General features: G+C 44.0%; 1 protein-coding gene across 1 annotated transcript in view; it reads right to left on the reverse strand.

The window, feature by feature from the left end:
• The window catches only part of UNC79 (unc-79 homolog (C. elegans)), a 357,370-nt gene extending 345,237 nt beyond the window's left edge, over positions 1–12,133 (reverse strand). The window contains exon 1 of the mRNA XM_011951565.1: positions 11,817–12,133. The gene's annotated coding sequence lies outside the window, so the exon portion shown is untranslated. The remainder of the gene's footprint in view (positions 1–11,816) is intronic.
• Positions 12,134–12,228: the final 95 nt, after the last annotated feature.

The raw sequence follows: 12,228 nt of genomic DNA on the forward strand, positions 1-12,228 counted from the left end.
GGTCTCGATCTCCTGACCTCGTGATCCGCCCGTCTCGGCCTCCCAAAGTGCTGGGATTACAGGCTTGAGCCACCGCGCCCGGCCCAGAATTACAGTTTTAAAACATACTATTTTTTGCTTTTACAGTCACCTGTTAGTATTTTATAGATGCTATCACTTTAGATTTCTTTCACAATATTAATCTGAACTTTTAAAAAGTTATCTCTATTCCATGAACTATCTGTGTTTCTTCTAGGGTACATTTTATTTATTCATTTTGAACCTGCTAGTTTTATTCAAACATCTTATGATCCTTGGTTGTCCTTTCATGCTTATGAATATGAAGAAGCAGGTCAGTTACTTTTGTTCCTTTCTGTTACTTTCTCAATCTGTTCAGGCTGTTAGAATACAACAGACTGGGTGACTTACAAAGGACAGAAATGTATTTCTTACAGTTCTGGATGCTAGAAATTCAAAATCAATGTGCTGGTAGATTTGATGTCCAGTGAGGGCCCACTTCCTTGTTCTGGTTGTGTCTTCTTATGATGGAAGCAACAAGGTAGCTCTCTGGGGCCTCTTTTATAAGGGCACTAATCCTATTCTTGAGGGCTGTGTTATGATCTAATTGCTTCCCAAAGGCCCCACCTCCTAACTCTGGGGCATGTCTCACCATGTTGCCTGGGCTGATCTTGAACTCCTGGCCTCAAGCAATCTACCTGCCTCGGCCTCCCAAAATGTTAGGATTACGGGAGTTAACCACCATGCCCAGCCCATGTTACATTTCCACTGGGCAACTGTGCTCTGGAATCTTACCCTAACCAATCAAGGACCTGCAAGAACCATGGTTAGCCACCTCTCTAACCTCATCTCCTTGTTCTCAGTCTTCCCTTGGCTTATCCTGCCCAGTCACACCAGGTAAACTCTAATTTTGCCTTAGGTATCCCCAGATAATAATTTGAGCACCTCTAGGTTACATGAGTCCTGTAAGAAATGATTCAGTGCAACATTGCTCTGTTTCCTGACCACAGTTGTTAACACAACTTGATTCAAATATTGGACCAAAGAGAGGGCTGGGACCCAGTCTGTTGGTTGGGATGGATGTTGTAACTTGGGAGCCATGTTTTTTTTCTACCTAGCAAGAAAGCCCTTCCACAGTGAGTTAATAATGCAGCCAAGCTGCTCAAAGAACCAGATGTAAGAGCCAGAGGGAACATCCTACCTGTGTTCAAAGCCCTGGTTCTCCCTATTCTGAAGTTAGGACACTTTCCTCTCCTTGAGTTCTGGGCCTCTCTTTATATGCTTTATGATAAATCCTGCTTTGGGCTTAAACTAGGTGGTGCTGGATTTCTATTACTAACAACAAAAGAGCTTTAAGAAATACAGTATTAGTCAAGCCTTTTTTCTTCCAGTAATACCCCATTTTTAATTTTTACAAAGCAACAAAAATTCTGAAGTAAAGTGAGAAAGAGCTCAATAATAGGCAAGCTTGACTGGTTTAATCCTAATCTTGAGAAGTTTAGAATAGAGTGCAGTTCAAGTGAGATTTAAGCATTTTAAGTCTTTCTCTGGGACAAAAGCCTTAAAACACTTTTGACAGTGGTGACTCCAAATTCAGCCACAACACAGTTAAGCTCCCTGCCACCCACCCCCACCCCAGGAGACAGCTCTTTTAGATGCTCAAATTACCAATACAAACAGCATTCCTCAGTTTAATTTCTGCAAGTCACAAAAGACTAGCACTATTAACTCAAATCTCTACAATTTTCAATAAATTGTATAGTGGGCTGGGATTCAATGTGTTCTCAGTGACCCACAATGCAAGAACTTCCTTCTGCAGTTATATAAAAGGACTTAATTAGAGCTATAGCCTAGAGATCAGGTTTTCTGAGCTGTATGTACACAATGAATGAGAAAGACACCCTCGCCCACTTACCTTTTTTTAATGTGATTTTTATAAATGTTCATGCTCTAAATAAACTGGTGTTAAAGTTCTAGAAAATTATATAATGAATTAAGATTGCACTACCTCAGCCCCAAACATCTCGAAATCATTCCTCTCTAGAAAAACATGTTTAATTCTCATTCAAGAACCAAAGGCTCCAGAACACAAGTCTCTGAAAAATAGGGGAGAAAAAAAGAGCCAAAAGCCTTTGAGGAACAAAGTGCCTCTCTTCGTATTTGCGTCTGTCTTTACAATTGCACAACCTCAATGATCGAGATACTCAGATAAATAAGCAACAAAAGCAGAAGAGTTGCAAAAGTGGGAAACACATTCAGGTTCTGCAACTGGCAACATCAGTAACACACTTGGATTGTAAGCACAACAGTAATAGAAGATGATATAGGAAGACATGCCCCTTGCTCCCCTTTGCCTCCCACCATGATTGTAAGTTTACTGAAGCCTCCCAAGCCATGTGGAACTATGAATCAATTAAACCTCTTTTCCTTATAAATTATCCAGTTTCAGGTAGTTCTTTATAGCAGTGTAAAAACAGACTAATCTAGAAAATTGGTAACAGGAGTGGGGTACTGCTATAAAGATACCTAAAAATGTGGAAGTCACTTTGGAACTGGGTAATAGGCAGAGGTTGGAACAGTTTAGAGGGCTCAGAAAAAGACAGGAAGATGTGGGAAAGTTTGGAACTTCCTGGAGACTTGTTGAATGGTTTTGACCAAAATGCTGATAGTATGATATATGATAGCATGCTGATAGTATGATATATGGACAATGAAGTCCAGGCTGAGTTAGTCTCAGATGGAGATGAGGAACTTATTGAGAACTAGAACAAAGGCCTCTCTTGCTATGCCTTAGCAAAGAGACTGGTGGCATTTTGCCCCTGCCCTAGAGATCTGTGGAACTTTGTACTTGAAAGAGATGATTTAGGGTATCTGGCAGAAGAAATTTCCAAGCAGCAAAGCATTCAAGACATGACCTAGCTTTTTCTGAAAGCATACAGTCATATGCATTCACAAATGGATGGTTTGAAATTGGAACTTATGCTTAAAACAGAAGCAGAGCACAAACGTTAGGAAAATTTGCAGCCTAACCATGTGGTAGAAAAGAAAAACCCATTTTGTGGGGAGAAATTCAAGCCACTGGCAATAAAACTTTGTATAAGTAAAGAGAGGCCAAATGTTAATAGCCAAGACAATGAGGAAAATTTCTCCAGGGTATTTCAGAGATCCTCACAGCTGCCCCTCCCAACACAAGCCCAGAGGCCTAGGAGGAAAAAATGGCTTCATGGGCTGGGCCCAAGACCCTGTTTCTCTGTGCAGCCTCAAGACATGGTACCCTGCGTCCCAGCCACTCTAGCTCCAGCCATGGCTAAAAAGGATCAAGGTAGAGTTTGGGTCATTGCTTCAGAGGGAACGAGCCCCAAGCCTTGGAAGCTTCCATGTGGTGTTGGTCCTGTGGGTGCACAGAAGACAAGAGTCAAGCTTTGGGAGTCTCCACCTAAATTTTAGAGGATGTATGAAAACTCTTGGATGTCCAGGCAGAAGTTTGCTGCAGGGGCAGAGCCCTCATGGAGAATCTCTACTATGGCAATACAGAGGGGGAAATGTGAGGTTGGAGCCCCCACACAGAGTCTCTACTAGGGCACTGCCTACTGAGCTGTGAGAAGACAGCCACCATTCTCCGGAACCCAGAATGGTAGATCCATGAACAGCTTGAACCGTGCACCTGGAAAAGCCACAGGCACTCAACGCCAGCCTGTGAAAGCAGTCATGGGGCCTGTATCCTGCAGAGCCACACAGGAACAGCTGCCCAAGGCCTTGGGAGCCCACCTCTTGCATTAGTGCGTCCTGGATATGAGACACAGAGTTGAAGGAGATTATTTTGGAGCCTTAAGATTTAATGGCTGCCCTGTTGGGTTAACTGTGGCATGCCCTTGGCAGAGAGGAGAGGTTCAATTAGATGGTGGGGGAGGCCTTAGAATTGTATTTTTGGTTTACATTCACTGCAGCCTTGAACTCTGGATCCAAGCAATCCTCCCACCTCAGCCTCCCAAGTAGGTGGGACCACAGGCATGCATCACCATGCCCAGTTAATTTTTTTTTTGTAGAGACAGAGTCTCATAATTTTGCCTAGGCTGATGGTCTCAAACTTCTGGGCTCAAGCAATTCTCTTGCCTCAGCCTCCCAAAGTGCTAGGATTGCAGGCATAAGCCACCACACCTGGCACCTTTTCATCTTTTTTTTTTTTGAGATGGAGTTTCACTCTTGTTGCCCAGGCTGGAGTGCAGTGATACGATCTCGGCTCACTGCAACCTCCGCCTCCTGGGTTCAAGCGATTCTCCTGTCTCAGCCTCCCGAGTAGCTGGGATTACAGGCATGCACCACCACGCCTGGCTAATTTTTGTATTTTTAGTAGAGATGGAGTTTCTCCATGTTGATCAGGCTAGTTTCGAACTCCTGACCTCAGGAATTCCCAATCCACCCACCTCACCCTCCCAAAGTGCTAGAATTACAGGCCTGAGCCACCGCTCCTGGCTACCTTTTCATTTTTAAATTTCACATTCCTCCTCTTCTCCTGAATTACATCCAGATATTCTTCAATGGATTTCTGTTATACTGACATGAAAAGATTGGCAGTTGGGGTCCAAAAGATTAAAGGTCAAATTCCAGCACTATCATTTACTAAGCATATAGCCTCAGGAAAATAACGCATATTTCTCTTAGAACATGGATATGGAGGTTAAATCAGATAGTAGGTGTATCCATTATTAGATTCAGTGTAGCCTGAGGCTGCATCCTCATGTATTTTAACTCGGGCCTAAAGGTTTCTTGCAGGCCAGATGTGGTGGCTTACACCTGTAATCACAGCACTTTAGGAGGCTGAGATGGGCAGATTGCTTGAGCCCAGGAGATTGAGACCAGCCTGGGCAATATGGCAAAACCCTATCTCTACAAAAAATACAAAAATTAGCCAGGTGTGGTGGTGCACATCTGTAGTCCTAGCTACTCAGGAGGCTGAGTTGGGAGAATCATCTGAGGCTGGGGAGGTCAAGACTGCAGTGAGCTGTGATCATGCCACTGCATACCAGCCTGGGCAACAGAGTGAGTATCTCAAAAAAACCCTATCTCAAAAAAAAAAAAAAAAAGTTTCTCCTACATAGTGAACTGTATGTAACCTGACTGGATGTATAAACAAATTGTAACCTACTTTTGTGCTAATGAGAGTTTTGGCCAATCATAGGTGGCCAACTCTTAAAACCATATTCAAATAAGGCAACTGCCAGGCTGTAACCAACCCAGGTGTTTCTGTAGCTGTCATGAGCAGTACAAGGTCAAACATAACCGGGTCCATGCACTTTTGTGTCTTTCTACAAGGTCAAACTTTTTCTGATGCTTATTCACTCATGAAAGCCATGAGTTAACAGAGTAACCAAACAGGCAATTCTTCTTATTACTTCCCGTTCATTCTAGTCAGAGCCATGGGGGCACAGGCTCAAGTCAATCCACAAGTCAGTCAATATTGCAAACATACACAGTAGTATGCTTAATGTGTAAATGTCATAGATTAAAATTTCCACATAAAAGTAAAATTTAACATCAGAAGAAAAGAAAATAGTAAAAGGGGTTAACAAACCAGTCCAAGGAGAGCGACACGGACAAGCAGAATGTCCTGAGCTAATCCAGACAGTCATCAACATCTTTCAAGGAAAAGTCTGTGATTTGGGCAGAGCCTTCAAAGGCAAAAGCCAGGTGCTGACCACGAGTAACAGAAAGATAGTATCTGTTAAAATGGCCGTCAACAGCTGATCAAGTCCTGCTAAAGTATTTGAGTCATCTGGTCAGGGCTGATAGTAAAGGGTTACAATCTTATCTGGTTGGGGGTTGTCTCTCTGTGAACATCTGTACCTTGTTGGCATTTTGCCTTTTGAAATATATGATGGAGGTGGGCGCAGTGGCTCACGCCTGTAATCCCAGACCTTTGGGAGGCCAAGGCGGGCGGATCACAAGGTCAGGAGATCGAGAGCATCCTGGCTAACGCAGTGAAACCCCATCTCTACTAAAAATACAAAACATTAGTTGGGCGCAGTGGCGGGTGCCTGTAGTCCCAGCTACTCGGGAGGCTGAAGCAGGAGAATGGCGTGAACCCAAGAGGCAGAGCTTGTAGTGAGCTGAGATCATGCTACTGCACTCCAGCCTGGGCAACAGAACGAGACTCCGTCTCAAAAAAAAAGAAATATATGATGGAGTCTTTTTCTAAGATGGTGTTACTTATGTCAAGGATGTGCTATATAGTAACTCATCTCCATTTTCTGTACATCACTTTCCTTTTCCTATCCATAAATATTATCAGACTCCATAGCAGCTCTACAGTCACTCTGAACCTCTTCTGGCTCAGGGGTCTGCCCAATTCACAAATCATTTTAACCAAGTAAACTCTATTAAATTTAATTTGTCTAAATTTTTTTTGTTTTGTTTTTGGGTTGTTTGTTTTGTTTTGTTTTTTGAGACAGGGTCTCACTCTGTCACCCAGGCTGGAGTGCAATGGTGTGATCTCAGCTCACAGCAACCTCCACCTCCCAGGCTCAAATAATCCTCCCACCTCAGCTACCTGAGTAGCTAGGACTACAGGCACATGCCACCTCACCTAGCTAATTTATGTCTTTTTTCATAGAGACAGAGTTTTGCCATGTTGCCCAGGCTGGTCTTGAACCCTTGGGCTCAAAAGATCCACCCACCTGGGCCTCCCAAAGTGCTGGGATAACCGCCATGAGCCACTGCACCCAGCTGTTCAAGTCTTTTGTCATTCCTGTTTGGTTATCTTGTCCTTACTAAAATGTAAGCATTCTTTACATATGCTGGATATAAGCTGTTTTTTGGTTTTATATATTACAAATATCTTTTTCCATTTTATGGCTTGTCTTTTTTCTCTATTGTATATGTGTTAGTCCGTTTTCGTGTTGCTATAAATACCTAAGTCTGTGTAATCTATTTTAAAAAGAGGTTTAATTGGCTCACAGTTCTGCAGGCTTTACTGGTGAGATCCTAGAAAGTTTATAATCATGGTGGAAGGCAAAGGGAGAGCAAGCAGTATCACATGGCAAGAGATGGACTGGTCAGTGGCGGGGTGGTGCACACCCTTTTAAACAACCAGATCACTGGTGAATTCAGAGAACTCATTCATCCCAAAATGTCACAGGATCCTTCACGTGCAGCTTCGCCAGCTGGAAACCTCTGTGGCCGGCAGCACCTCTGCTTGAGTTTTGTTCACACCTGCTGGGCTCATTCTGCCCACTTGGCCTGGCAGGCTGTGCTCAGCTTGCACTACCAGTCTGGATCCCATGCTTGCCAAGGACAAGCCAGGTGCAGAGCAGTGAGGGGTATGTGAGTGAGCCAGCACGGGATCTGGCCACTGCACACAGCCAGGTACGCTGGCTGCTGTGGTGGGGTGGGCAGCTCCAGGCACTGGCACGGCGCCGGCTGTATGCGAGGCTGCAGCTGGACCAGACATACCCACAAGCAGCTTCCACTGTGGGCACCAGCGTCCGGACAAGGCAAACACAGTGGCACCCAAAAGCGTGGAAACACCAGGAACCACAGAGCCCCCAAAGAGAGTGCCATAGCATGTCACAGCCCTAGTTTGGGGAGCCCTGAGGTCTAGGCTCCCAGAAGGGCCGCAGCTCTTCTCTCCTTCTTGTCACCCACAGCACAGCAAGCAGAGGGGTGTGTTATGGGCGGGGGGCATGTTTCAGCCCATTTGTATTAAAGCTCTTTCAATCCCATCACCCCACTCTAGCCTGCAGCTCCTGGGCTGGCCGAGCCCCGCCACTGCTTCCTATCACGTGAGGCAGTAGCCCAGCACCCGCGGAGGGCAGGAGGGCCATAGTGTTACAACTCTGCCTTGGGGAATCCCGAGGTCTGGGCCCCAGAAGGTTCACCATTCTTCACTCCTACCGTCTGGGAGTATGTCACCACCCACAGCTCAGCGAGCCAGTCAGGAAAGTGTTACAGCTTCTTTCACTCCCGCCGTTTTAAGGTTCGCGAGTTCTTTTCTCATGTCCAGGAAGAATAGGTTACATGGACAACTGGAGGGAGGATAAACAAAGTGGAGAAGAGTTTTATTGGGCAACCAAACAGCTCTCAGAGGAGACCCAAAGTGCCTACTCTCAATGAGTCTCTGAGTCCGGTTGGGCCTGGAGGGGTGGGGGGGTTACTGGCACAGAATGAAGTGCATGCTGATTGGTCCATGGGCAGGAGGAAATGCATGCTGATTGCTCTGTGGGCAGGCCTGGAAAAAGCACCACTTGATTGGCTGAAAGGCATCAAGAAGTTCTCACTCCAGGTCACGGACTTCACTGGGAACTGACAGCCTGGCTCCCAGGCTTTAGGCCATCTCTGGTTTGAAGATGGGGTTTCACCAGGGACCCGCACCTTCCTGCCTAGGAACCTGTCTGCCTCCCACCACCATCACAAGGGGATGGTGCTAAGCCATTCATGAGGGATCTGCCTCCATGATCCAAACACCTCCCACCAGGTCCCACTTCCAACACTAGAGATTACATTTCAACATGAGATTTGGAGGGGACAAACATTCAAACCATATCAGTACATTTTGATGCACTTAAGTTCATATTTTAAATACAGTTGAATCTATGAATCTTGTCTTCATGATTATTTTCTGTGACTTTTCTTCCCCAAGGCAATGAATATTTTCCAATATTATTTTCTAAAAGCTTTATTAATTTTATTATTTGTTAATTTAATAATTTTTAAGGCCATGCGCAGTGGCTCACGCCTGTAATCCCAGCACTTTGGGAGGCCGAGGTGGGCAGATCACAAGGTCAGGAGTTCAAGACCAGCCTAGCCAACATGGTGAAACCCTGTCTCTACTAAAAATACATAAAATTAGTCAGGCATGGTGGCACGCACCTGTAATCCCAGCTACTTGGTAGGCTGAGGCAGGAGAATCACTTGAACCCAGGAGACGGAGATTGAAGTGAAGTGAGCCAAGATCGTGCCATTGCACTCCAGCCTGGGTGACACAGCATGACTCTGTCTCGAGGAAAAAAAAAATGAAAATTGAATAATTATTAAGCACTTCTTAATTAAGCATCTACAAGGTACTTATCACTGTTCTGGGGTTTTCAATCCTCTTCACCTTTTAGACTTCAGGAAATTCAGAAAAGTGCATGAAAACAGGATTGTTACATGCAGAGAAATAGGGAGAGATAAAATTTATCTTTTCTCCTTAATTTTAAAAACCCAGCTTCCATCCTGTATTTCCAGGAAGAAGAGTCTGGGAATGGGCTTCAGTGGATGGTTATGTATGGTAGAAAAGGGGGTACAAAGGAAGGAAAAGACTGGAGTGGCAGAACATGGAATATGCCATGAGATGTTTATTACTCTGATTTTCAGCATAGATGACCAGGTAGATGGGATGCCATTCACTGATGGAGGGAGCAGAGAAAGGAACAAAATATAAATTCAGGACTTTTGGTTGCAAGCCAAAAGTTCACTGTTTTTACCCATTTCCAACTAACTTAAGATAAAAAGAGGTGTTAGGGCAACTCAATGGCTTCTAAAAATGAAAAGACCAGTGGTGGGTTGGTTTCAGGCCCAGGTAGGCCCAGGTATTCAAATAATGTCATGGCTTTTCTTTCTCTCACCTTCTGTTTCTTTGTTTATGGTCTTCCTTCTTTCCTACTGCACATGGCTTTCCCCTCATTGGCAAACAAAGCCAATTCACATGTCCCTTCGAGTCATAATCCCAGAGAAATAGAGTAAGAAGAAACATCTCTAAGAGTGTGGCAAAAATTTCCAGAAAAGGTTCTGGTTGACTTATTTGTGTCATATGGCCATCCAGATCTATCTGATTCTAGAACCCATGCTGTTAACCACCACTTAGTACCATCTTAACACTAACCTTTAAAAAAATGTTTTTCACTCTGTCTTCTTATTTAGATTCTACGCTCCTCAAGTACAAAGATCCATTTATTGTTTACCCCAGCATGTAGTACCGTGCTTGGCACATGGTACTAGAATCTTTAAATGTGTGTCGGACTGAACTAAAATAAACATCTAAATTCTGATGAGTGTGTAAACTGAGCTAATTCAGGATGTCAAAAGTGCAGCTAAATGGTATAATAAGGAAAAAGTGAATGAATTAAAGGGTAGAAAAAAATCATGGATCACTTACAAATGGTTTCTAGATCCAGTCTACTAGAAGTCTCTAGCTGTGCAGACAGACAAAAGGACAAGGTGAAACCAGAGACCTTACTTGGCTTTTCAAAAAGTTTTAGATTTCCACATCAAAGGCTGTTAGAAAAAGTGTTATCCTGAAATTACTTACAATTCTATTGTTGTTGATATCATTTTAATTTTGTTTTTTAAACTTTGACTGGGAAATAGAGTCAAAGTCAAGTAATAAAGGTTAGTAATAAGTGTAAATGGTGGGGACTGATCTAACATTTTCATAAATTGTAAGGAAGCAGTGTTTACACACCACTTTTTAGTTTCCTAATCATAGCTCTTTCAATTAATGCAATACAGTCATCCCCCATATACTATATACATGGGATTGGTTCCAGGACCCACCGCATACACCCCAATCCAAGCATACTCAAGTTTGCCTGTCCACCCTGTGGAACCTGAGTATAAGAAAAGTCGGCCCTCTCAACAGGGTGTTTAGAATCCCGTGTACCAGGTTGCATTGATTGACCCGCACAGTTCAAACCCGTGTTGTTCAAGTATCCACTGTATTTAGCAAATTAAGACAAAGGCAAAATGATGGAAAATAATAGTAAATGGCTTTAATTTAGATAAGGTTCACTTATGCCTTTGGGGAAGTATAAAAGTGTGGAACAAGAGGTGGACACTCAGAGGTAGTCATAGACTCCAATTAGATGGACCTCTTTCCTTTGTATTTTCTCACTTTTCCATGCATTTCTGGTCTATCTCCCTGAGGCTGTATATTCAACTGAAGTGACCCTTACCAGCTAGAGGGGAATTTCAGGCAAGGGACTGCTACAATCTCTGCTAGTCTCCAGACCTTCAAGGATTGGGTAAGAGGGTGAAAGGGGTGAGATGAGTAAACAAAATGAAGTAATACAAATTGGAAAGAGCTATCCTTTTCAAGGAAGTAAGGTGATGAAGAATGAGGGTAAAGAAAATACAAATCTGAAGCAAGCCCAGAGGAAAACAACAATGATAGTCAGTCTCCCACTGAATATGAAAAGCATAAAATAATGGAGGATCAAGAGATGGTTAAAAACACATCACAAAATTCCAAACTGCTCTTATCCTTCGAAGCTTAAAGGCGGTTTCAGAACAAAACAAAACAAAAAACTGCGTGACACAAAACTTGTTTCTCAAACAATGGGTAGAGATTGAAAATGCAAATACAATACTTTCAAATAAATTCCCAGAGTTGCTAAGGTCTATCAGAGGAAACGGTGTAACGGTGCCTGGTCACCGGGTTCAGAATGCCTGGGTTCTGATCTTGGCTTGCCTACTTGTTAGTATTTCTGAGCCTGTCTCCTTGACTGTAAAACAGCGATAAAAACACCTATCCTGACTACCACAAAGGGTGGGTTTGGCGTTCAAATGAAAACCATGTATCTCTTTTGAAAACGACAGTGCCCCATAAATATAGCTTTCCTGTTACTGCATCGCTGAAATTATTGCAAACTCCCAAACAAGGGGCATCTAGGGAAGAGCAACTTGGCTCTCCCACATGGCGACTGTGTGTTTTCATCAATTTTGTCCTTTGTTTACAGGGGTATCTTGTTAAGGAAAACTTTTCAGTCTCTTAAAGATTATTTTTTAACCTACTACACAAGTAGCAAGGTGGTGCCTGTAAAAGTACCATGCAGACAAGCGCTTACGATAGACAAGTGCTCACTGCCAAGAAGCAGCCACCGGAATGCCAGGACTGTCAGCAAGGACTTTCCGCGCGAGAGCAGTTCTCTTCGAGAAAGATGCCCTCATTGCATGCAACCACCCGAGGGATGCCGGCCGCCGAACGGAAACATGAACTGGTGGAAATGGCCATCCGGTGACGTAGTAGTGACACAGTTCTCATAACTCTATTCTGATACATTTAATAATGTGTCGCAATTCGCTGGAATAAGCAGGATGTTGCCACAAGCTGGAAACTCCCACCGACCCGACACCCCCCCGCTCGCACCCGACGACCAAGAATAATGCGCCCACACTCGGCTCCCACGGCTCCAGCGAACGCACCGCCCCCTACGCGGCCCGACGCGCGCGGCGACGTCGGGTCACGTGACCCTGAGC

This window comes from Colobus angolensis, unplaced genomic scaffold (assembly GCF_000951035.1).
Source record: "Colobus angolensis palliatus isolate OR3802 unplaced genomic scaffold, Cang.pa_1.0 Scaffold32, whole genome shotgun sequence".
NCBI classification, from domain to species: domain Eukaryota; kingdom Metazoa; phylum Chordata; class Mammalia; order Primates; family Cercopithecidae; genus Colobus; species Colobus angolensis.